This window comes from Rhynchophorus ferrugineus, unplaced genomic scaffold, assembly GCF_030347505.1.
Source record: "Rhynchophorus ferrugineus isolate W39M unplaced genomic scaffold, kcgeb_rfMv2 rfM4, whole genome shotgun sequence".
In the NCBI taxonomy this organism is placed as follows: Eukaryota; Metazoa; Arthropoda; class Insecta; order Coleoptera; family Curculionidae; genus Rhynchophorus; species Rhynchophorus ferrugineus.
In genome coordinates, this window is record NW_027472583.1 from 22,122,708 (window position 1) to 22,150,160 (window position 27,453).

At 32.1% G+C, this 27,453-nt stretch overlaps 2 protein-coding genes across 7 annotated transcripts in view; one reads left to right on the forward strand and one right to left on the reverse strand.

Annotated features, from left to right (window-relative positions):
* Atg16 (Autophagy-related 16) overlaps nt 1-27,453 on the forward strand; it is a 538,761-nt gene that overhangs the window by 81,969 nt on the left and 429,339 nt on the right. The gene's annotated exons all lie outside the window — the stretch shown is intronic.
* The window catches only part of LOC143195546 (uncharacterized), a 156,117-nt gene that overhangs the window by 74,941 nt on the left and 53,723 nt on the right, over nt 1-27,453 (reverse strand). Inside the window, exon 1 of one of the 3 annotated variants that reach the window (XM_076402802.1) lies at nt 2,054-2,184. The exons of the other annotated variants lie outside the window; for them this stretch is intronic. The gene's annotated coding sequence lies outside the window, so the exon portion shown is untranslated. Of the gene's footprint in view, nt 1-2,053; nt 2,185-27,453 lie in introns of those variants that run through there. 3 annotated transcript variants of the gene reach the window in all.

The following is a 27,453-nucleotide window of genomic DNA, read 5'->3' on the forward strand; positions in this document are numbered from 1 at the left end:
TATCTGTATTAAAGTAGATGTAGTATGAAAAGTAGTATGAAAATGTTGTAGTATGACAATTTTTTACTGACAGAAACGTACTAAATATGAAAATTAACTGATAACAAAAAAAAAACAATGAAAATAACTAAGACATACTGTGAAATAGAATGTGAAATGTAACTATTTAAATCTCAAAATATAAATAATTTAAATGGTTTCCAATATACTGTTATTTGATTTTTAAATAATTTCCATTTTTAATGATCGTCTGCTAAAAATAGCCATGATACTAGGCGTGTTTTCTAGAGGTCATGGAAGTTTAACATATAATAATGGGCTGTGTACGAAGGTATTTTTTCTATATATTTGATAAGCCATAAAGTAGAATCCTAACCATATGACTGTGTTTTTTAACAATTGATCATTACATTTTACGCACTCGTAAACCCACTTTACTGTCTTGTTAATGTTTCTTTTATGCTGATTACTTCATTGAAGCCAGTTTTGGTATTTTTAATATTCCTTCAAGTTTAGCTGTTAATTATGACCATGTAGTGACTATGACTATACTAATTATGACTATGTACTTAGCAAACTTTTAATTTTATTTTTCATGAAATTTCTAAATATTTGGTGCCCGTGTAAGTATTATTCATAGATAGTCACTATTTTGAAATCTTTTGGAGATAATTTGAAATTAATCAAACAATACGTAGACGCGAGCTTTTTCTTTAAAGTGTTATAGTGCTTGAAAGTAGGTGCTTTACAAGTTATAGTGGTTTTAGAGGAACAAATATTCTATTTTCAAATAGTGGATACACATTTCGTGTGGTGGTTAAACGATGTTTTTTTATGGAGTAAAATACTGCACAAAGTTATTTAAGCGCCACAAAAGCGTCTTTATGAGATTAATACTGCCGAATTTCTCATCAAAATTGCTTTACATTGTTAGGCCAGATACTTTTTGTTTAATCAATTACATTTTACATTAATTTATGATTAGTGCAATCTCAATTTACTAATTAATCTACTACTATTCTGTTGAACTTCCATCAATACACAAGCAAGGCGAGTACAGGATAAATATGATATGTGAGTATGTGTTTCCCAATGTAAAATAAATATAAACTTAAGCTAAAGTCAAGAATATTACTTTTGACTGTACAAGTTAGTTTCACTTTAATCTTGACTGATAAATCAATCTCATTGATTTAAGTCCAGAGTATCTTCCAACTAACCAGTATATTTGTTTGATTTTCAATCTGATCCTGCTATGCTTTTTGCTATCCTGCTTGAGAAATTGGGCATTCCTTAAGTGATATAATTAGGTTTGGATTATTTCGCCATGAAGAAAATTTAACAAGGACCTGTTTGGATCTATTAAACTGTCTTTTATAGTCTTTAGTCTATTTATAGATCTTGCTGATTGCCATTTGTATTTAGATACTTACTGAGTATTCGACATTTCTTGGCCTTGGCCCGATTAAACTTTAACTGGATTTTTTTTTCCAAAACAATTTGAATATTTTTAAACCTTTAAAAAGTCTTAATAGGTAAATTTGTATTATTTTTCATAAATTTATGAATTTTTGTTAGGTAGTTCTGTGTAGTAAATAGTAATTACTTCAGCACTTCGTCTTCAGGTTTTTTTTTATATATGCCCGAGTGTCCTTTATCTTCTACAGTAACGTCTACACGTATTTATGTTTAGTTAGTTGAAGCATCGATATTGATTGGTATTTACCTGTTACTACATTTTAGACAGAGCATAGTTGATGAAAAAGAATAATATGTGTGTTTTCATTACCACATAATGTTACAGTGAAGTTTATGTAGAATATTTAATAAAATCAAATATGAACTATAAAATAAAAATAATCTGAAAATAGGTTAAATAATAATAAAAAAGTAATAATACAGAAAAATAGTAGAACAAGGCATAATTATTTTGTTTATTCTCTATGTGTTTTATCAATTGTAGTAAGTTTTTTAAAAATTTATTAAATATTGAAATTACTATATATAATTATTAATTAGCCCTCTTTTTTGATAATGCTATCTTATATCCTACCTTTTTAGGTAAAAATTTCAATCCCAAAAAGAGTCAGTGTTAACACTAGCCACACTTTATCATTCGCTATTGAAGAACTAACTGTTAACCGAAGAACTTGTAGGTGTAATGTTAGCAGGCGGAGCGCGCCGAACGAACTGATCTTTATAAATAATAGATGTGGTAATTGATGGACAACAAAAGAGTTAGGAAGACACGCATACGTCACCGAAGGACCGTTAACCCTAATTAGCATATTCACGTTTGCCTTCTGCCACGCCGCAGAAGATTTCCGCTTTTGGGCGCTGTTCCGAAACTCTTATGCAAATTTTATTTATTTTTCATCGTTTAGGAGCGAAATTACTACTTGATTTTAACTGTAGATTATCCGAATATTGTCCGTGACTAAAACGATCTGTGATTCCGCCAAGTATTTGGGCCGGTTTACCATACGAGCCGCCTGAATTCCGAAATTTGCATAATTTTATTATATTTTAGACAGCTATCAGGTCAGCGGCAGGAATAACAGCGGATAACAGTTGTTATAGCGGATGGCGAAATTAGTTATTTGAACACAAATACGTTTAAATTAAGAATTTTGAAAATAAATTTGATTAGATTTTCAGATGGTGGCGAAAACGAAGGCGATAATGTGTTACATATGTTAATTAATGTTTTTACTGAATACGACATATGGTTTCCGAAAAAATCTGCAAGATATTATTTACACTGGGATAAATAATACATAGTTAATTTTCTGTTTTCAAGCTATAAATTAAGAAAAATTAAGTTATTAAAAATTACAACTTATACCCTTGTTATTTTACTGCGATTTTTACGTGAAATTACTCAGAATTATTTAATAAACAATAATACAAGATTATAAAAGGGATAAGATGTTTGGGTTCAAAAATCAGTCAAAAATATTTGATATTTACTGTCTATAGAAAATATGTACGAGAAATTCTTAACAGAAGAGGATGGTCAACAAAATTACTATTCTTTTAGGACAGTGGCAGGCATGGAGGTCAAGTTTGGGTGACATAAAAAAATTGACTGTCTTAGATTATCAATAATAATTCAATAATGATTATATTTTGTAACAACATTGATGGGAGCTTGTAATCCAGTATATTTAAGGTCTGAATTTTATACCTCGGGATTTATCAAAATTGTTAAATTTTTCGCATTAATTTTATTAGTTGTATGTTACTACTAATTTCCATTACTTAGTAATGTTATCTTAATTATGTTATTCCTATGGCGAGCTTGAAGGTTCCAGATTTAAACAGCGTGGGATTTAAACATGTTGCTTGTACTCTGAATAAGTTTAAAACGAGGGACTTTGTTCACTAAAGTTTTTGTGCATCTACACAGTTGTACACCATAAGTACACACTGGTTCCCAAATTTGTTTATAAAATAACAATTTATTCTGTACAGATAGCTTAGATTGTGGTCGAAGCAACTACTATATTTTTTAGCTTAATACAAGGATCTGCTTTTGTTTTTTAAGTTCTGTTACTACTGGATGTTGGTATCCAGTATCATGTGTTCACGTACGATATTCTTGTACAGACAATTGTCGTTGGTAGGTTATCTGACCGAGTCAACGTTGAGTACAGATTTTGCGGCATTTTGATTGTATTGACTTTTTAATTGTAATATGCACATTAAGCCACCGAGGGTACAATGAGGTCTATGTACTGAATTCTCAAAATCACCAGTTATAAATATTCCCATACGCAACACTAAAAATGTAGGTAAATATCATTTGACACCCTTTATGGTGTTAAATCATCATGCCATAACCAACTATAACAGCAAAAAACATCAACGAACCATCTCGAACGGCAAAACGGAACATATTTTACCGGGAGAGAGACTTCAAGTTGCCGGACATAAGAAAGCTTTTTATCTACCGCGCTGGAGTGATCCTTCAAGACATTTGAACCGTTTCCTTTATGACTGTTTCATTTCGTTTGCGAGATAAAGCGCCGACAGTATACCGCGCCGTGGAGTCGCGAAATGAAACGACTATTTCAGCGACGAGTGCGCTTTATTATATGAGTTGGTGTCTTAGAAAAAGCGGAAGCCGGAAGGCGAATAGATAAAAGTGCTATTGTTGGACTGGTAAAGGTGGATGGTTATTAAAACACTTGAAAATTAATTTAAGCCTGTTAAAATAATTTTTGCATCACGTAAACTAATGGAATGCACACGAAGTAGAAGAGTAGAGTGAGCGAGAGGAGAGAGAGGGGCAGATAAACAGAGAAAAATGTAATGATGATTATTTTAACTAACTGTACACTCAACCACGAGAATATGGATGACTTTAGATTAGATTGAGCGCCTGTGGATTCTTTTTTCTTATTCGGATGCGACGACCAAATACTCGTATTAGTCGGAAAATAATAGTAACGGCTTATGACTTATTCATTCTGTGGCGTCATGCTATTATGGTTGATTATTTAGTCTTGCGCTATAATTCATGTCAAGATATATTACGCGATTACGTGCAATTTATTACTTCAAGGTTAACCGTCGTTTTTTAGATGATGCTTTAGGAGTTTGAAATCGAAATCTTGAGTTCGTAGTTATGTAAGGTAAACGTGTACAATGTATTAAGTAATAAACAAGGAAATAATTTCGCTTTTGTTTACAAGTGGTGGTATTTACAAAAATAATAATAATAATAATTAAGAAAAATGTAATGAGGCATATCAGGATTAAAACAAAAATGTACTGAAACATGGAACATTACGTTGTCACATACTGTCAATCACAATTTATTCCATAATCTAAGACTCAGCAAGTAATGTACTTCAATCCGGCTTTAATGATATTTTGAATTGAGTGTTGTTTAATGTTGGAATAGAAGAATTTCAACTATGTGTACCTACATACTTTTGTTGGACAATTAATTTTGGCTGTGTTATTGCAATATCATGTATCTATTTTAGGACGAATTCTCTGAAAAAATCTGACAATAGTTTTTAATTGGGTAAATTTAAGTTCTTGTAGGTGTTTAAATCTCAAATCATTTCGGTATTCGCAAATAGTAGTAGATAAGAGGGAGCTTCCATAATTGTAGAATATCTAATTTCTAGTAGTATCTTAGTTGAGGGATTTTTCAGGCCTCTTGTGTCTCAGATTACCATTTGCTTTTGATGTGCAAGCAGTTTGAATTGCGATGATTTTGTTAATGAGATATTTCGGAGTGATTAATGAGATCTAACGTGAAACTGTGTCTTTTTCTGCATACATTGTGATATTATATATAGATATTTTTAATGGTCGATTTTGCTATTGTCAGTATATTTATAGGCCTATAAATTAGTTTCAAAGGATTCTTTTAAGTTGGAAGCTTTATTGTCAAATATCGCTACAATGTATCTTTTTCAAAATATTGTACATCGATAGTTACTACTTTTTTCCCACTTTCAGGCAATTTACGGATTCCCAATCCATCATTTCAGGCTATCCACCCATTTTTTGGTAGCTTCATAAAAAGTGGTGCTTAGACAAGTTACAACTCATATCTCTGAACAAAGTAGTAATCATCAGGAGGAAGGTCTGGAGAATACGGTGGGTGGGGTAACCTTTTCCATTTTAATGTTTCCACCGGTTTTACAACTTGTGATCGAGCATTGTCATGCTGAAGAATAACATTGTTGAGTGTTTGCTCGTATTTCGGGCGTTTTCCACACAGTTCTCGGCTTAAACACATCAGATGTAGTCGTTAGCGATCCACATTGATGGTTTCATCGAGTAATACTTTCAAATCCTCATTTTCAAATTCTTTTAGCTGTCCAGTCCAGTGCTGTCTTTATATTCGATGTCAATATCACCACTTTTAAAACGTCGAAATTAGTATTCAAGTGTTGAAATCGATAGAGTTATTCGATAGAGCAGGGTTGTCATAGATCTATACAGTATTCGATGACTTTCAGCCGCCCTTTTTCGAATTTATGTAAAAGAGTAAAACTTTCCACAAACGCGATTTACTTGGTACACATTCAGACATTTCACGCACTGAAAAAATGTTTTATTCAGACTTCGACGAAATGACACATACTGAAAAGTAATGTCTGGCAGTGAGGCTTCACTATTGAGTTGGATACACATGTACCCGATGCGATTTTATACAGAGTATATGATGTCATCTATTGTAAATCATTTAAAATTAATTTATAGGCTTGATAACTTGTTGACTTATAAGTGTCACGTCGTAATATACTTGGCCTTTTCCTAATTTCCATTTAAACTATTACTTTTAACAAGTCTATTAAGATTATTGTATTTTGTAAAACATTTTCACCGAACTTCTATTTTTCTTCTATTGATTAATGATACGTTGAGATCATTACAAGACCCCAGTCCCTTCTTAAGTAATGTGGCCGGTGAACAATAAATGTTCGATGCCGGAATTCGATGTAGCGTGTTCCGGTAGACGGATCGGAGATGAGCAAAAGTAAAAGTGCACCGCTGCAAGCGACCCGAGGCTCTGCCCCCCATTTGTCAGCGGAGCCGCGGTCGTTCTTCGGTCGACTGAGAACGGATGACCTCTCCTCGGCCGTGTCACGGATCGTCAGGTGGAACGATGCGCGCTCGTGGCCGCGTTCTATCGCCGGCCCGTCACGAACAAATAAATCACCGCCTCCGGAGGCAGCGGCAGGCGACGCCGCCCCTGACGACTGTTTTATTGTGCGGCCGTGTTGCTATTATCGAGCTCGTTTGGTCAAAATAAAAACGGGAGCGTAGTAGCGAGCATAACGAACAATTTGTCTTTTTTTTGCCGCGCCATGTGAGAGTTCTCGATTCTCGACAGGAATGAATCGTTAAAATCGTAGTACGTATAACTTTTTGAGGAAATAATGCCGGATTTGATCTTTTATATAGTTAGCGAGTTACTATCGTAGAATATGAAGTCCGAGTTATAAAGACAATAAAATGCATTTATTTTAAAGATTCTTATTGTGCCTTTTTTACATATTGCTTAACGTTCAAATCCATGGTCCTCGGCATTGAACACACCGACTGACGATTGATCAACTTAGAAACTATCCCAGAAGACATTCTTTCAGACCAGAGAGAATTCAGATAGACATATTTAGCATAGTTACTGATTGGGAATTTTCATTGCCAGATTTTATAGAATATCACAATCACTCGCTCATTCCAATCGGCGACTATCCCAATATACGTACAGCAGAATTTTATATTCATGAATATTCAGAATTATTATTTTCACAACTTTAAAAAAAACGTATTTTGCTTCGTATGTGTTTAGTGTCTGCGGTGGTTTAATCCAAAACCAGTCATTTGACATGACAAAACATGGCTTTGTATCATTAAAATTCGATCATAACATAATATCACTCTTGGATTGTTTTCTAACCAGTTGGCACAACGGTTCTGAAGCTTCTGACAGAATATATTTCCTATAAATAAGCGATATTTCATTCCAGTTAAAAAAAAACTTCGTAGATTAGCTTCTGCGAAAGTAAAAGCATCAACTATATGCTTATTATAACAGGTCAATTGAAAACTTCCCGGCCTGACACATAGATGGCGCTACTAGAATTAAGTCCATATGTTTTTCAGTTAGCCCTAACCCTCAAAAGATGCGTGTATAAATACTTGAAAGCTGTCGGATCATTAGTTTGTGAATTATAGCATTTTGAGTGAAGCAACTTTTGTTATTGTGAAAAAAATGGATAAAAACCGATTTCGCGTGTTGATAAAATATTGCTTTTTGAATGGAAAAAATACAGTTGAAGCAAAAACTTGGCTTGATGCCGAGTTTCCGGACACTGCCCCAGGAAAATCAACCATCAAGGATTGGTATGCTATGCTATGTGGTGAAATGAGTACCGAAGGCGGTGAACGCAGTGGACATCCAAAAGAGGTTGTTACCGATGAGAACATTTAAAAAAATCCACATAATCATTTTGAATGACCGTAAATTGAAGTTGAATGAAATAGCAGACACTCTAAAGATATTTACTGAACTTGTACATCATATCATTCACGAACATTTGGGTATGAGAAAGCTGCGTGCAAAGTGGGTGCCGCGCAAGCTTCCAAAACTTTTGACCAAAAATAACGACGAGTTAATTTTACGACGATCAGTGTTAGAAGATGATCAAGCGTAATAAACCCGAGTTTTTGCGTCGATATGTAACAATGGATGAAACATGGCTCCATCATTTCATTTCGAACTCCAATCGACAGTCATCCGTGTGGACTGCATACGATGAACCCGCTCCAAAGCATGGGAAAACGCAACAGTCGTCTGGCAAGGTTATGGCGTGTGTATTTTGAGATGCGCATGGAATAATTTTCATTGACTACCTTGATAAAGGAACAACGATCAACAGCGACTATTACATAGCGTTATTGGACCGTTGGAAGGACGAAATCGCCGAAAAACGGCCGCATTTGAAGAAAAAGGAAGTGCTGCTTTAGCAAGACAATGTACCGTGTCACAAGTCAGTGAATACGATGGCAAAAAAATTCATGGATTGAATTGGGCTTCGAATTGCTTCCTCATCCACCATATTCTCCAGACCTGGCCCTGATATTTTAGATATTTCCTGTTCTCAGATCTCAGAAGAATGCTCGCTGGGAAGAAATTTTCGAAAAAGAAGGAAATCGAATGAAGAGGCCGAAACTGAGTCCTATTTTGAAGCTAAGAACAAATCGTACTACAAAAATGGTATCGAAAATTTGGGGGGCCGCTATAATCAGTGTATCACCCTTGAAGGGAATTATGTTGAATAAAAAAACTAATTTTGAAAAAAAATGTGGTTTACTATGGTAGGCCGGGGACTTTTCAGTTGACCTGTTAACTTTGTTATTTTGAAAAACATTGAAACCTTTTGTTAACATTTATTAACCAAGTGGTTTCAATTTATTGATTTTATTGATTAATTATCACTGATACTATGATACACCTTATTGCTAATCATTATACTACTAATGATTGCGATGTATGTTAGCTTCAACATTTCGAAATCTACATCGACCTGGACAAGTCTCATTCAGAGGATTAACACTATTGCTCTTTTTTATAATAATACCTATTTCGCTTTGTTCAATTTATGTCGGTAGACATTTAAAGTAGCTTGTTCATTTGTTTTTAGAAATTTTCTAAAAAATATATCGATGTTTTTTTAGCGGATATTTTTAGATATTTTTTCAGAATAAATTAAATATAATTTTTAATATACCTTTAAAATTGGCACTTTATTTTAAAGATTTGGCCAATTTTGTATAGTAGTATTGTAATAATAATATTTAATTGTTAATACAATTATTATTAATTAATAAAATGATTGTTATTATTCTGTGAATAAAAGTATGAAAATTGTAATGCTATTCATTATGAATATAATTTTGCTATCGCTCCATTTGGACACATCTTGGGTATACACTCTGGGTAATATTTTCAAATGCTCTATATAATCAATTGTATACATACTAGGTAAAAACAATGCCAAAAAATAAAACGATGCAAACAAAACGATAACAAAAAGGAATATAGTTTTAGTATTATATATCGTTATGCATTGAAGTTATTCGTTTCTTATATACTTACTCAATATATTGTTTGTTCGTAACTTTTTCATGATTGATATTATGCACATTCAGCTGATTATTCTTGGGACATCACTCTAATCGTGTCATGGAAAAAAGCTCTAGAGACCATTCCAAAAATTTCATTTGTTTCGTTGCATCATATTCAAAGAGAAGTTTTAATTCTTTAAACATTCTTTTAAAGGCGATGAAATAAATTTAGGAAATTAAAGAAAATAAAAATAAAATATTTGAATCATATTGTGACTGCATTTAGCATTTAGCATGATAATGAAATGTTTTGTTTGAAGTAGTTTAACAATATTACGGTGACATTATGAGGAAAAATGTTTGCCTGCAACCTGTATTGTCACGACAAATTATGTTAAACTAATGCAACTTTATAACCATTTCGAAATGAGAAAATTTCATATTCATAAAATAAATTCTAAATTCTTATAACTACCGTCATTATTAAATTTTAATCAATCAAAAGTAAACAATCGGTTAGCGTCAGACAACCGGGCAAAGATACGACCTGAATTACGCAACGCATAATAGCCTGACTCACTAGCCTCGTTATTTCCGTACTAGTAATCGTTAATAAGTCGGAATTCCACTCGGAAATAAATCGAATCGGGGAACTAGGTGTAGATTAGTGCGATAAACGTGGCGGATTTTACGGAAAAGCGTATATTATAGCTGTGCGCGCCGTAATTACAATAAATTATTAATACCGTTCGAAAGAGCGGGCCGCCGGCCGACAAACGCCAGCCTAAATTGGCAAAACGTGAAAAGGCTGCAGGTTAAATTTCGGCCGTGATAGTAACCCCGATTTTACTGTCTTCGTTCGAAAACGTTTTTCGTTCATAGACATCAGATATCTGATATGTTTTAGGATTTAAAATATTTCTACAATATAGAGAATAAATAATGTACATAATTTTTAGATCGACAATTATTTTATATATAGTAACCCAAACTTGAGTACCATGAGTGGTGGCAACATAATAGTCCTATAACAATTCTTAAATTAAGCTTAATAACGGGGTCCAGTTTTCCTATAACTAAACCTGAATCGGCTACTGTGGTGACGTCTTGGAGTATTCAAAATACGAGGTGAACATATTAATATTGTTTCTGTGATATTCATAGAAGGGCTGCAATTGCGAAACCCTTTATAAGGGACGATAACACTAACAAAACAAGTGGTTAACGATCATAAAGCATGGACACTTGATGATTCCTACAAAAAACCGAGTTTATGTTTGGAAAACCACAAAAGAAGCTTATGATCTGAAAGGTTTCCTTCCTACAGTTAAACCAGGGAGATATTCCGTTATGATTTGGGCTGCAATATCGCACTATTCAGTTGGTTGGTCCTCTCATTCGCATCACTGGCTTGATTACTGCGAGTGAATATCCCTATATCGTCAATGATTCTTCCTGTGACTAGCATATTGTCGTTATACCTTGTCATTTTCTAAGATGCGACCATACGATCAGCCAAAAAGGTGAGTTCATGGTTTGAGGAGCTTCCGAGTACCATCAAGCATCTTCCCAGGCCAGAATAGTCGACAGGCCTCAACAGACCTTTTGCAGCAGAGTGTGAGGAGTAGCTTTCAGTATCCAACATCACTGAAGCAATTGGCGGATGTCTTGGTAAAAAATAAAACAACGTTCCGTTGGAAACTTCAGAACAAAAATTCAGACACTCTACGAATTTATTCTGCGAGGAATTGTAGCTGTTTTAAAAGCAAATGGTGCCTCGACACTTTATTAATAAATAAATATTATGTATATGTTAGGTACTTTATCACAATCAAGTTTTGGGTTGATTAACTATTTTTCAAAAAAAAATATTTGAAGAATTTGAGAAATCTGTATAAAAAGTATATAGTAGGTCTGATATAAATGTAAGAAGTTGTCGTGAGTGATTTAAAAGTATCTAAAAATAGTTAATTTAACGTGCAAGAGAAGAATTATTTCGCTATGTTCTGAAAGTGTTTATGAAATTCGTAGAACCAGTGTAGAATTACAATGCATGCTTTCGAATTGAACATAGAAATATATGACCAATTTTCTCATTGGAAGGGCTATTAAGACGACCTACCTTCCGCTGTATTCGCTCAATTTTTCTCCCTCTGATTACTATTTATTTCGATCGAAAGTATCTGAACAGCATGTCATATCATATAAATATACTAAACATTGAATCGATTCTTCCAGCGTGATGATCTACCACAAAGAAGAGTAATGCTACGAAAATAAAACGACATAAAAATATCTATCTTAACAATATTATCAATAGAAGGTTCCTGCACAATAAATATTCAATTCTTGATAGGAATTAGTGTAGACTTATCTATATTCCTGATAATTTATATTTATGTATTTATTAAATACTTAAGTTTATTGATAATTCCAGATATGCATTTAAAATTCGGTGGATCTGGTCAAGTAATATTCTTATATTCTCAGATAGCCTTTCATTCATAACATTTTCAGTATGAAATATCGAAGCAATTGTTAGCAGTTCAGGAATATCAGTGTTGCATACTACTCAGTACTGGAAGCTCTTTATAACGCATACTCATGAGAAGCTTATATTTTTATATTTTCATAATGTAATTAATACAAAGTTAGAAGTGTAGCAGGAGACACGATGGTTGCATGGGACAATGGAAGACGAATCCAGACTCTTCGAGCAAAGCAATCAGCTTCTAAACTTAGTTTCCAATATCCAAATAATTGGTATTCATCAATCGCATTTATGGTATGTTTGAGGTTCAGAAAATAATCGAAAATTATATAATTGTAGGGAAACACATGCATTCAAAGTCTTGACACTTGATAGAGCACTCAGGCATCTGATAATTCAGTTTTCTGCATTTAAGTTGTAATGCCTTACAAGCCTTTATACATTTTCTTGGGGGTTTTTATAAAAATTCAAGTTGATCAATGCCTTAATTGAAAAAATGTGTTAGTTTTTATAAAAAATATCAATGAAATATATCAGAATATCAAACCAATTTATTAATATAATATACAGTGTTTTCAATATTTTTGTTGTTGTTGTTGGGCATTCTTGTATGAAATTGTTGTTTTGTTCAACAGCAACAGCAGTTATAATTCAGTTTTCTGCACTTAAATTGTAATTCCTTGTAAGGCCTTTATACGTTTTGCTTGGATGTTTTATAGAAATTCAAGTTGATCAATGTCTTAAATGAAAAAATTAAACTATGTTTGAATGAACTATAGTAATAATTAGTTTTATAGAAAATATCTATAAAATATATTAGAATATCAAGAACATCAATTATCTGTTACTTTTACATCTGATCTAGTTTTATCAGAAATATAATGTAACTAATAATATAAAAATAAGTAAGCTTTTAAGAGCTTCACATCTAAAAAAATGTTTCCTTTTTTTCTGTTTTGCTTCTCGTTTCTTTAGAGTCTGCGATGATTTAATCCAAAACAAGTTTTTTAATCTGATAAAACACGGCTTTGTATCATTTAAATTCGATCATAATATCACTCTCGGATTGTTTTCGAAACAGATGGCATAACGGTTCATAGAAATGTTGTTGACATTTAGCTACTAGCAGAATATCAGCGATATTTTCACCTTCCAGTTGAAAAAACTTCGTTGATTAGCTTCAACCGAAATAAAACCATCAGCTACATGCTTATCATAACTTTATTATTTTGATAGACATTAAAGCCTTTTGTTAACGTTTATTAACAAAGTGGTTTCGATTTTTTATTGGTTAATTATCGCTGATACTATGATGCATCTTAATTGCGCTATTGCATACTAATGAAAAAGAGAATCAAGACTCATTTGCTGGTGTAATGTTTTTTCGTTATCTTGAAATTATTCGAGACAAAATGATACGCTAATTATGTATTACGTGTCGTATTTATTATGCAGTTTTGTTGTTTTTTACTATATTACTGCTTCTACGCTTGCTTCTGGTTATCAGTGGTAGTAAATCATGTGAATGTTACTAATGAAAGTAATATGTTGTTAGATGGTATTAATGTATTGAATGTATACATATTATTGGTAAAATATTGTTAAACTATTGAAATAATGATACCATAATAATAAAATCGATTTTGTTATGGTATTAGATAGTAGATAGGTTGTGGGAATTAATTCATGTTTATAGCTCATTGATAGAAGCAAGTGCCAATCGAACAGGATTATATTTAGAAGATATGACGAATAGGGTTGAATAATAATTGCGATTCAAATGCCACCAGAATGATGTGAATCTATTACCATTACTTTGAAAAAATATTAATTTATGCCATTTTTACTATTAAATCCTGAATACATATCAAAGAACATTTTTGAAAAATATTTTACAGTTCACACGATGTAGTTTTTATTACTAAGTAATTAAGTTTTTGTTGGCGTTATCAGCATCGCCACGTAATTTATTTCCCAGTCACTCTTATACAAATATAAGACAACATTGTTTCTAAGGTATACATATAACTAATACTTACTTAATTATTATCAGTAAACCAGTCTTACTTTCGATAACTCAAAGTATACAAACCGAAACCAGCTTTCAAAAGTTTAATAACTATTTGCTGTTTGAAGTTTGTGTCTGCGCGTTAAAATAAATGGGAATAATTTAACACTCGAGTAATAACCATCTCCGTAATCTAATGTCTTTATTTGAATTTTAATAATTATTTTACAGTTAGCTACCGCAATATACATATGCGTTTAAAGAGAGAAAACTGCAGAAATATTTTATATCTTCGAGGAGACATCTGTTGAGTTCTCATGGAGCTGTTAAACTGTTAATGAGATATGTATTTTTTCTAATAAATTAATGTAATTATTTAATTATATTTATAAGGAAATATGTTATGAATTGCAGATTTACAATTACCGAATGATTAACATTGAATGTTATAAAGAAAATTATTTATTATTTTTTATAAGCGTATAATGTTTTTAGTAATAACTACTAAAATAATCAATATCGTTATTAGTCAATCAAAATAATAAACATTAATTATATATTATAAATTGTTAGGTAATATGTTGGAGGTATTTCTGCTCTCACGAAGATCTTCACAATTTTACCTTAAGAACCTTAAGTCTGATGTCCATAACATACTGAAATATAATGCATTTTTGTTATAGCTACGCTGTTTTTTTGTAGAAAATATATTGGCCTTAGTAGTTTTAATTGATTATCATTGAATATTCCATCAGGTAGCTACATGAAGACGTTCAGTGTCATAAAATTCAATTTTATTAATTTTAGGTTATTTAAGAATGAATTGGTGAAATAGTTTCTATTATTACACTATAGCTTATTTCAGAGGTTTTGTTTTCGAAATTTAAGATTTTGTTCATTATAAGTCAAATTTAGTCATACAGTTAAGCTGTAGCTTATTTCAGTCAGCATTTCATTCTTCACTTGTCGTGTTAAAGTAATTAAAGTGCAGAATTTCATAGTTTATTTAACGATCTCATAATAATAGAACCAAGTTCAAACGCTCATGGGTAATAATAAGACAATATATTTCAAATATAAGTATAGAAAAACAAATTAATACTTTTTGAAAATCGGTAGAATGCATGAAAAAATCATACGTCATCAAGAACCTTTAGATATATCTTATTTTCTCCTGTTGGTTTTTACACAATTATATTTCAGAGAAAATGCATGTTACAGAGTGAAATTATTTAGGGATTAATATGTGAAAGGTTAGAAAACTGTACGCTTTTTATAGATACAATTCCAAATAAGTAACTATTGAGATTTTTGTTATCCTAAAAAGGCTGTGACAATGCGTAGTCATTTATATTTCATGAACAATTAGTTATAGAATTAGTACTTGGGTACTTCCCTTTACAACATCCAAATTTTCCTGTAACAAGGTTTCTGTATTACCACCTTAACCCAGATGTCGTTTCGATTTGAACGGTTATAGATACCATCATCCTCATCATCATCGAAGCAATCATGCGAATTAACAGCATCCCGGTCGGACGTTCGGGAATTATTGTAATTATTCACTTTGTTGGCGATGTAATTGAACAACTGACATTCAGCACACAAACCTGATTTAGTTCCCGTAGACAGAAAACGAATTAATTCTTGGTCTTCGGAAATCGGAGGACGTACGATTTATCGACTGAGCCGTTATGACGGTGGTCACTTAATCATCGATAATAATGATATATCTTAAATATCGCCAAGGAAAATAGATAAACACCAGTTTCCAGTTGCCATTCGGTTCCTTTTAATACCAGATGGTTTAATGGTCTAGTAATATTTTAAAACTTTGATTAACTTTTAATATTGTTGCTATAGTCTGTAATTTTATATTACTTGAAGATTGATATTATTATGAAATATTTTTAAATTAATCTTTTATGATTATTGTTTTTAAGTCTCATTTTATCAACGAGGGTTTACCTGGACGGAACCGAAGGTTTAACGCGGACTCCGAACCACGGTCCTCGGCATTAAGTCTACCGACTGGCGAGTGACCAACTTAGAAATAATCCCAGAAGTCATCCGGTCCTAACCAGCCGGGTTACTGGCGTGACTAGGATCATTTTCTTTATTGGATTTTGCACTCTTACCTAGGACTATCACAAATATTATACAATCACAAACATAAATTTACGACCATGCCCCACCAGCTGCACTGCGCCACCCAGGCCGGCACTATTATCATTATTTTGAAATTAATAAATGTTATTGTTCTGGAGTTCGCAATAGATTTTGACAAGAGTTATTTTAAAGAAATGACGCTTTCTAACAACGTATAGTATTTTGATGCTATGCATGAATCGACACATGAGGTCAACGTTTATCATTTTGCAAAATCATTTAATCGCATTTCTGTAAAACCTAGACTTATCAATTGCAATTCATAGCAATCTCTCATAGCGATATCGTTTTGAACTCCCAATTTTGCGCTTTTGTATACTTTCCTTCTTCCGCTATATTTTCTTTGACAATAAATTCGCTGTTATGAGACTTACATTTCGAACTAACTTACAACTTACAACCTTACCGTGAAATTCAAAAAGTAATCGACACTAATTCGAATGCTCTTTAACACTCCTTATATTGTTTGGACTTTGCTCTAATATAGGTAACATATATAGTAAGTTATATACGTTTATGGAATCCGAAAAGTGATGGATGAACTTAATTTCGAAGAATCTATCACTATGTACAACTTCTAGTTAAATAGTTGTTGTAATTTGTTCATCCTGTATTTAAAAGGGTATAATATAATATTTTAAAATGGTGAATAGACATATCCTTAGCAATGTTGATGATGCCATTTAGAAAGACAAATGTTTCTGTAATACACCGCATTTCTACAATCCAATTAATGAACATTTTTCCGTAGCGAAATTAACGGTGGAAAATCTCTTAGAAGAAATTCAATTAACATTCGATCGAATTTATCGTTATTTTAATGCTAATTGATTAGTAGTAGTTATTTAATGAGTTTTTTTTTCGAATTTTATTCTGGATTTTCTGTTCTGAAGCATGTGAGGAATCACTAATATTTCGATATAAAATAGTTTTGATCTGTTTGAAATATATTATTATGAAATATTTTAACAGGACAAACTAGTTCTCTATGCTTATTCCATTATCACACCCCAAGAACTCTTTCCGTAATGTCTAAAATCTGACAATGTGTGTTTAAATTTTCACCTGATTATGTAGTGTATTCTTCTTGAGAGGAAGCTGTTTATATCTTTTGAATATGTGTTTCTTTCATGTTTCTCTCCAAACAAGATACACTGGAGTGGTTGTAGATAAACGTTTTGTTTATTGTGATTAGAGTATGACGTCACCTAGTCATAATACATAGACGATGAAGGATATCCAATAAACTAATTATTCATGAAATATCATGTCCTTGTTTTTATACAGGTAATATTCTTTAGTTTTAATTGTTCGTTGAACTTGCAATGTTGCAAGGAGCTTATTATTAAATAATTAATACATATTTATTAAGCTTTTGTTTAAGAGTAAGTAAACAATTTAAATGAAAAAAGCAGGAAACCTACCGAAGTCAAACTAATTGTAAAGACTGTAATTACTTTCTGGCCAGTTGCTTCCATACTTTAGACGAGTCGTTCTTGGAACATCGAGCTTTTAGATGTTTAGCAATTAAACGTCCGAATGGTAATTTAAATCTGGCGAATGCCACTTAAGAAATTAGTGATATAAAATGCGCGGTATTCAGTTAGATCCGAGATAAAATTTATATTCTACGATCCGGGAACAGAGACATATACATAAAAACGCGCTTTATACTGAAATGAAGTGGGTTCATTAAAGGAAAAAATGGCCTTTAGTCGTTTTCACTCGAGTTTTTAATACTCCGGCTTCAGTAACACCGAGCTGATACGGCTCATCTACTTTAAAGCTTCCGTTGATCGGGTCTTTACTAATCAACGCTATGCTGGTTAGTAAGGACGTTATATTTTGCATGTTTACGTTTAATATATTTATATGTATATATATATATATATATATATATATATATATATATATATATATATATATATATATATATATACATTTACGACCATGCCCCAGCAGGATTCGAACCCGCGGCTATCGCAGCAGTAGGAGGACCGTCCCATCGCCTTTACCACTGCGCCATCAAGACGGCTTCTTTAGTACTTTAGTACTATTGAAGTTTTATTTATGTTGAGTTTACAAATTTACATATATATGATGTCTGATAATATGAATGAACATCCCACGAAGGGGTGTGGCCACTTTAAAAAAAAATTGATTCTTTCTAGATTTTTCGAAGTGCATCAGATAGATCAGAGTTCATTTTTATTTTCTTTATTTCTTCTTATAGTTCTTCTTTTCTTGGCTGTATACATTTAATTTATGATTAATTTTTTATGTCCAGTTGTTGCTGTTCTTGTCATATTTTAGTGTCATTGTCATTTAATATAAATTTCTAAGTCGTGCCTTCAAATGTGTCTTTTGACTGATTTCTGAAACGTGCTAAAAATGTCTACAATTATTTTCCTTTAAAGTCGTTGGCTTATAATTCAACATATTGAGAACTTTATAAAAAATGTTATTTCAATTTAAACGATACGCAATAAAAATTATAGAGTAATAACTGAGTTAACAAAGTTATAAAGTAAGTTATGCCATCTATTATAAATATATCAAGATTAATTCCTATATGTTAATTGTAGGCAGAATCAACTAAACCGATGACTTGGCATTATGCATCGTTATTTAATATTTTAAGTGAAGACATATTAAGACAATACGGACCTGTGCTGTTGCTAATTATTACAATTTGCACTATATTCATCGGATTTGCCTTCCAGTGACCTTTTTATTATGGAATCTGAAAAAATATTTGATAACAAAGATTGTCCATTCTAATCTTCCGAAGTCAACATTAATTTCAAATTTCTTCAAAGAGATAAATATTTTTCTTTTGTGCTTTTTAAAAAATAACAAATCATTCGTTGTTTTAAATTTTTTTCCAAGAATTTATTCGGCGAATCTAGTATATACCTAGAAAGTTGGAATAACATGAATAATGTTTTCCTTAATGCTAATTATTGACTGTCTAAATATAACTGTCGGCTTGGTTAGCGCAGTGATAAAGGTAACAGGACGTTCCACTTACTGTTGCGATAGTCGCGGGTTCGAATCCTGCTGGGGCATAGTCGTGAATTTATGTTTGTGATTTTATTGTATGATGATGAGAATGACCTCAGTCACGCCAGTAACCAGGCTGGGTAAGACTGAATGTTTCTGGAATGATTTCTAAGTTGATCACTCGTCAGTCGGTAGGCTTAGTGTCGAGGACCGTGGTTCGGAGCCTATGTTAAACTGTAGGTCCAATCCAGATAAACCCCTAGTTGATAAAAGGAGACTTAGAAGTATATTTAATAAATAAATAAATGTATATAACTGGATAACCACTATCATTATTTATTTGATCCAGATTAACTGTAAGGTTAAACTTCATGTCATACCTTTAATATTATAATATTGCTTCTAACAAAAACTATAATTTCGTTTTTCGTTTTCTTGATTAACATTACAATTTTCCATTAATATTCTTGGTGTTAAGAGTGATTCTAATATGTATTTCAATTCCTTTTTTTGTCAGACATTGTTGTTCAGTTTTATGCAGACTGAGGTTGCACTTAACGAAACAGGCCGAATTTAAATTAATAATATTCAACACTTAACTGTACCTGCAATGGTTTCCGTTGCATTTGTAGCCGGTTTTTTGTAATGCAGTCGATAGGTTTACTGGGTCATTACTGGGTCGTGTTATATTTTAAAATTAATTAATATATTAACACATTTAAATTAAGGATAATTTAATAATTATATTAATAAGAATTGAATGATAAAATGTATATAAAATTGATATTTTATCGCCAGTATCCAAGCAAATAACAATATTGAAATGTGAGATATTATTTGACTCATAGAAATTGAAATGAATTTAAAACGACGTAGACTGTCCGGAGAAAATGAAATAGAAGTCAGTGGGCAGAAAGTGAAATAAGAGGCAGCGCAGATTATCTTATCGAAATAAATTTGCAAGCGATATTGTTCTACTTTCGCATGGAGTGGACTCGTAAGGCGATATAAGAGTCTCATGGGGCATAAATATGGACAATCATGGAGCCGAGAAATTAATAATTCATTAAATAGCGAAAGGTTTTTCTACACAAGCCCCAACAGCTGGTTAGGACCATTATAACTAAGAATGCTCTTCCGTGTTCAAGCGCACAAGCATTCTCTGAATTTTTTAACTCATTGTTTAAGTAATTGTTTCATTGTTTTAGGCCCTTGCATTTATTTTGATCAACGATATCTGTTGGTGAACATGCGAGGTATCAATATAAACAATTGTTAAATTCGATGGTTTTGAGATATATCTATATTAAATAACAATTTTCTATTTAGTATTTTTGAGTTATTCAGATTATACAGGCGCTGATCACCAAATGCGGAACATTGAATTTCGCAAAATAATCCAGAAGAGACATTTACATCGATAATGAAGTGGAATATTCATAACTATAAAGTCTTACGTACTTATCAGACAGATTACCATTTGCTCAGATCAATATAGCATTACTGGCATATGATTTTGAAATACTGAAGAAGTAGCAGAAATTTGGACAAGGTACCATCTTATTGTCAGGGAAATGAGGTAAAATAGGATGGAAGATAATGTTATTTATAAACATTGTTCCAAATTTTCTTTTAAAAAATTGCCTTTTTAATTGTAAATAAAAACGATTAGAATACACCCAGCGGCTAGTGCGTAGGTTAAGAGTTTAGCATGTTGGCAATTAAGCTTATTAAGCAAAACAAAAATATTGTGTTCGTAAAAAATAAATGGATGTTTGAAGTCGCTAAATAATACAACTATCTATATTTTAAATTGCTGAAACCAATAGCGTTCATTTGGGATCGGACGAAATAGCGTCACCATACATTCTCTTATCACAAATGTTTGGGTTTCGGTAGCAGATTTCTTTTAATTGAACAACAAAAGTAATGGTGTCAAAAATTCAATTTTGAATGCTCCATGGTTAGTGGCTGTATAATCTGAATAAATCAGCAATAAATATCAAAACCATCAAATTAAACAGTTTGGGTTAGATTCTTTAAAAGTTATTTTATAAATACTTCGTAATTTAATCAATACATATCGTTAATCACATTATATGCCAGTATCTAACAATTTAAAGCCTCATTAACTCATTGATTCTGGATTCTGCTGAGATAGTTGTAACAGTTTTTTTCTTTAATATCATCACTCAAAGTCTGCAACAATACTTTCCATTATTTATTTTAATTCGGCTTAATTATAAGATCTTAATCCAATTATTTCCAAAACTGATGCCACGGCTTATCCAGCATGTATATGTTAATTGTCTTCATTTCAACTTCATTGGATTTCTGATATTTTGGTTTTTTACTTAATTTCTTAACATTCTTGTGTCTGAGATATCATGTTACATACCTTATAATGTTCTTACATAGTTTTCAGGACACCTTATATAGTGACCAGTATTTTTACGATATTTATACACTCCCTTAGGATGTTGACTATTAATTGACGTCAAGCAAATACTGAAGAAGGAACACCGTTTTCAATAGTCTCAAACTTTGATTTCAGTTCCGTATTTTTTCCTTGCAGTCTTCTAGATTTAGATATATGGTACTACCACACACTATTAATCCGTTTGAATCTTAATATATTGCTACAGTGATGGCAGATACTTGTTCTGGTTTGTTTTTATTTCTTCTCCTATCGCATACAGCATCGAGTTATCCAATAATTCAAATCCTGACAAATAACGAACAGTATCAGGTCATACAGATTTAGATACTCATTGCGAGGACGGAGACGGTCTCTCCCTCTCTCCGTCTCTCAAATCTGGATCCCACGGATCCGTTCCGGTACCGTCGAATAATTAAAATCATGTTTTAGAATGGTGTTCAGATCGTAATCTAGTTTGTCGATAGATTACCCGACGAGATATGACGTCGTTTCGTTCTAGTGACGTCATAAATCCGATCGTTCGGTGGCGGCCACGGCTCGCAGGACCAAACCGCTACCGATTTAATTGCACCGAACTATGTCAATTGACTTTGCACGACATTATGCACTTGCTCTACCGTGTAACAGCTCGGCCAGTGGCGTTGCTATAATTACTGATTGTTGCATAAATTTGTCTTTCGTTTAATGTACAGTTTCTATACCGTTCAATTTTGTCTTTACAAAAAAAATGCCAATAAAAGAACAAAAATATTTGTAAAGAGTTGTAAGTTTTCCGAGCTATCTCATCAGTTTCCCTAATTTTAAATATTGAATTCTAAAATGAATTTTAAAGGATTTAAAATAGATAATGTTCGCATAAAATCGCATCAGATACATTTGTTACACCAACTTCATGTTGAAGTTTCACTGTTCAACTATATACGAGCAACGACACAAATATTTTATTCTTCAGCATGACAACGCTTGATCACGTATTTCACAACTGGTGAAAACATACTGTGAAACATTAAAATGGGAAGTGTTATCCACCCCGCCGTATTCTCTAGACCTCTTGCTCCTTCTGATTATTATTACTGGTCTGACATACGACTCTTGACCTGACTTATACCAGAAATGGCTACAACAACGTGAATAACGTCAAAAAATACGTTCTTTTGAGGAGGAATGCGTAAATTGTCTAAAAAATGGGAAAAAAGTCGGTATTTCGAATAAGATACATTGTACCGATTTTTCGCGATATGGCTTGAAATGTTCTTTAAAAATCTTTTAAAACTGATCTATTATTTATATTTTACTATATTTATTATTTATTTATATATTTAATCTCGAGAATATTAACCCAACTTAAATTTTTTCTGTGATGGATATTTCTATAAATTGTAAGACAAAAGAAACAACAAATGATCGATCATTTTTGTCTGCTCACCTTCCCACTCCCTACAACTATTTTGTTGTCATCGTTTAATTGATGACTTTTTCGGTATTTAATTCAGGAATGAGACAGGAGGCGCTACTGGTTCCCGCCAACAGATGCCACATCCACTCGTTACACGGTCAAACGGTTGTACAAGTTTAATGGAACCAGCTCGTTAAGTAATTCGATCGGAACTCATTACGAATTTTTCTAATGATCGGACACGGGTATGACTTCCTGGCGGACAGATACCTCGGGTGGAAAAATGCCCTGCTCAAATATTGACCGAAAGGCCGACGTCTAATGCCAGTTGGGTCCACATCCCTACCATCAATGTCAATTTGTATTATGGGGTGTATTTTAGAAAGTAGGTGATTTGATATGGGCTTCGAGCATCTCCTCATGTGTATATCTTTTTGGTTCTTAAATTTTCCGTACTATAATTGATTAATAAACTTTTTTATTTTTGCCTATATATATATATATATATATATATATATATATATATATATATATATATATATATATATATATATATATAAGAATATATATTCTATATATTCTATATATTCTTATATATATCAGCATTTATTCATATGCATTGGTTTAGTTATAATGTTAAATGCTTGCATGAATTTGATTTTCGAAGTGCAAAAAGTCAGATTAGTCCAGGGAAACCATTCACATGAATACCAGAGAGGAATATTATTAGCCATAAATCCTGCTGTATGGGATGACCTTTTAAAATCTAATGAAATTGTTATTGCAGATGTCTATCGATATCAATTGCACATATTGAATGATGTATTATTGCAAAAAGTCAGACGTAGCGAATAGAACAAGCAAAATCACAACAGGTTCCAAAAATTGTGAAAAGTACATTGTTGCAGCTTGGAAGAAAATTGTGTCGCACCCAGCTTACTCACCAGACACGGTACTACTTGCTTTGATTGATGCGGCATGGTTTAACCGGTATACGGTTTCGATTTTCTAAAGCAGAGCCAAAATTGGCAGATAATTGGATAGCTGTCAAACAAACATTGTCATTGTTTGGACACGGTATCGTCATGTTACAGGATATATGGAGAAAATGTTGTAATTTATGAAGTGAATAATGATCTGAATACATGCAAGCACCTGATGATTTTGTTATATTAAGACAATAAGAAATCGAGACAGGTAAGTTATGCTTATATTGTTAATGGATATATTAATATGTTACCTTTATATAATGTTTTTTTCTTACAATAACGTCCACGTATATATACCTGAAACAAAAAAAAATGTTTAAAATATCATATTATAAAAGATATCGCTTCAATAAGCTTATTTTATATCTCAATCTTTACTATTACTTTCTTAAATAAGTTATATTTTTGTTAAAATAAAGGTGTTTAAAAAACAAATATCATCTTTCCATTGTTGGGTACAGCGATAAAAATAAACATACTGTTCAGTCAGTTTATACAGTTAAATTATATCGAACATATAACTTATGATAATCATTACAGCTACGACGCAAAACCTCCCATTTTAGTCTAAATCATGTCACTATCTATATGTTGCCTATGATGATATGATGGGAAAAATCTACTCTACTATTATGCCCTTCAGCTTCATCTTCTACGAAATCCAATATACTTGCTATTAAGTAATTTCAAATGCACCAATTCATATTATTATATATAGTTTTATTTTATAATATTATCAACTTTTGACAGGATTTATTATTAATTAATCGTCTTAAGTAATTAACTAACATTTCTATAAGCTCTATTGAACGCAATTGTTAGGAATATTTTTATATTGCAATAACATTTTGATGAAATAATGTTTATTATATTATTAATTATCATCAGTAGAATTAATATAATTTGTTTAAAAAATATTGATTAAACATCGTGTACAATATTATTAATAATTTTATTATAGTTCTTAACATTAATTAATGGTTTTAAGGATTTAAAATTACCCAGATATTTTATTATCTCTCGTGTAATCATTAAATCTTTTAAAGGCTGGAATCTCATGCATGATGGGAAAATGACGGCCCCAATTGACGTGCATCAACATGGTTACCTATAAAATCATAGTTTTATAGATCCCGATATAGTTTCAGATAATCTTGCAGCGTCTAAATTGCACCTCTGGAGCACCTTTGGTTTCGAGCAGGATAATGATGCCGTCATTACTGTCGTGTTGGTTTTGTTTAGAACAATATCTGCACGTCGAACCATTGCTCGAAATATAAAACAACAATATCGTTTAGAAAAATAATCGGGAACAATCATAGGCATGCGCACGACTAAAAATAGTACCAGTATGAGACGGTCGCTAGATGGAGCGACGCTCTAATCGTGAAGAGCGAAAGGGGACGGGAGTATGGATAGAACGAAACAAAAGCTGATCGCGGCGGTAGTCACGATTCCTCATCATCCTGCTGCTGCTGCTGCTCGGTCGTCCCATCCACTTCCACCATGGTTTATGCGTCTATTATTGATCAGGCCGCATGCAGGATAATGGGCGATTTTCCTTTCGCTGACCTATCACCGTTTTCTCGAACTCAACCAAACGGATTCCATATCGGTCGAGAAATGATTGCTCTGTCGGGTAAAGAAATCGAAGCAAGCCGAGGCGAAAGCCATTGGCTGTAATTGTTTTCACTGTTTAGGTAATATTAACTTCCTCCTGAGCGTAGTTTGCGTTTTGTTTTTTTGGGTTGCGTTCCTAGATGGGTGTGTTTTCCTGCTGAATTAACTGCATGATGCTACAGTAGCTGCCTTGAAGAGAAACTATAATTGAAAAGTTATTTTTTTGGCTTCGTCGTTTACGAGTGTAGTCGTGGAGTTCATTTGCTATTTAACAATTTTTATAGAATGGACCAGGATTATTTTTATTAATTTGCGCAGAATGTGCCTGAGAATTTTAAATATTTTTGTATCTGCTTGTATGTATTATGTTTAGAATGATTTAAAGCATAAATAACTTCACGTGTTCAATGTTATGTGTGAGTTTGGATCTGACAAAATACCCTGTGTGAACAATTGTACTTTTTGCTACTTTAATAATCGAAGGACTAAAATGAAACAATAATAATCCGCACAAACAAATGCACAATAACACTAATATGTGGATTAGTTTCAACTATTTACTAAAGGAAAAATATCATATCAATACAAATAAAAAGCCCATCGTCCTTTGTATAACTATTAATGTGTTTAATTTTAGTTAGCTGTATATTATTCCAATGTAATATTCAAATGCCCGAAATATTTGATACCCAGATTGATGGTTACTGCTTTGTAACCTACCTTTTAATTGTAGTTTACAGATACGGTATGTTAATTAGATACTATTTTTATTTTGGTTTATAATTTTGTTGTTTTTATTTATGTTTCCAATTTAATCAACCATCGATATAGATGCCGAGAAATTTAGCTGATTCAACTTGATGAATCAGATATCCTTCAAATGATGTAGTTAGTTTGTTGTTTTTAAAATTGACCTTGAATAAATTTGGAGCTATTAAGCTGTATTTTTCACTCTGTATTCCATTTGTGGGTCTTCTGGATTGTTACTTGTATTCTTATTGCCCTACGAGAAATATATCGTTTATTACAATTACAATAGACGGCAAATGCTTAATTTTCTTTTGATGTTGGGATATAGGCGGTCTGAAGTATAGGAGTGGTCTCTGTGGAACTCCATTCTAAACAAGTTTGAAAGTTGAGAAGGCCCCTTCCTGCGACACTAAATTTTTCACGAATATATATGAAACATTAAATTATAAGACATTATGTCAAAGACAAGTCAGTTCAAGACAAAATCATAAATATTATAGAATACTTATGCTAATCGATAAACTGTATAATATTTCTTTGGAGATTAAACTACAAGAACTTTTTAATTAACTAACATTATCATTAAAGAAATTATGTAGTTGTTTAGGACATCCGGATTGTACCACGTAGCCTTTTCATATTTATTTATTTTAATAAATTAGTATAATTATTTCAGTATACATCATAGTACGAAATGCATCATTACCTTTAAATGTATCACATACATATCGTATTAGAAAAAATACATTTCCAATGTAGATGGTGAGATTGAAGTTAATAATTTATTTAAGCATCATTAATAATAAACTTAGGTTTATCTCCAAGTCACTTTATGAATATTTATTTATGATCGCAGATCTTAAATTATATACGCATGTACTGAATATGTATGAAATATTTAAAGCTATAGCTGTCATACATTTTTCACCGGAATAGTAATGTTCAAATACCTTGAAACATATTAACAATATTAGAATATTCGAA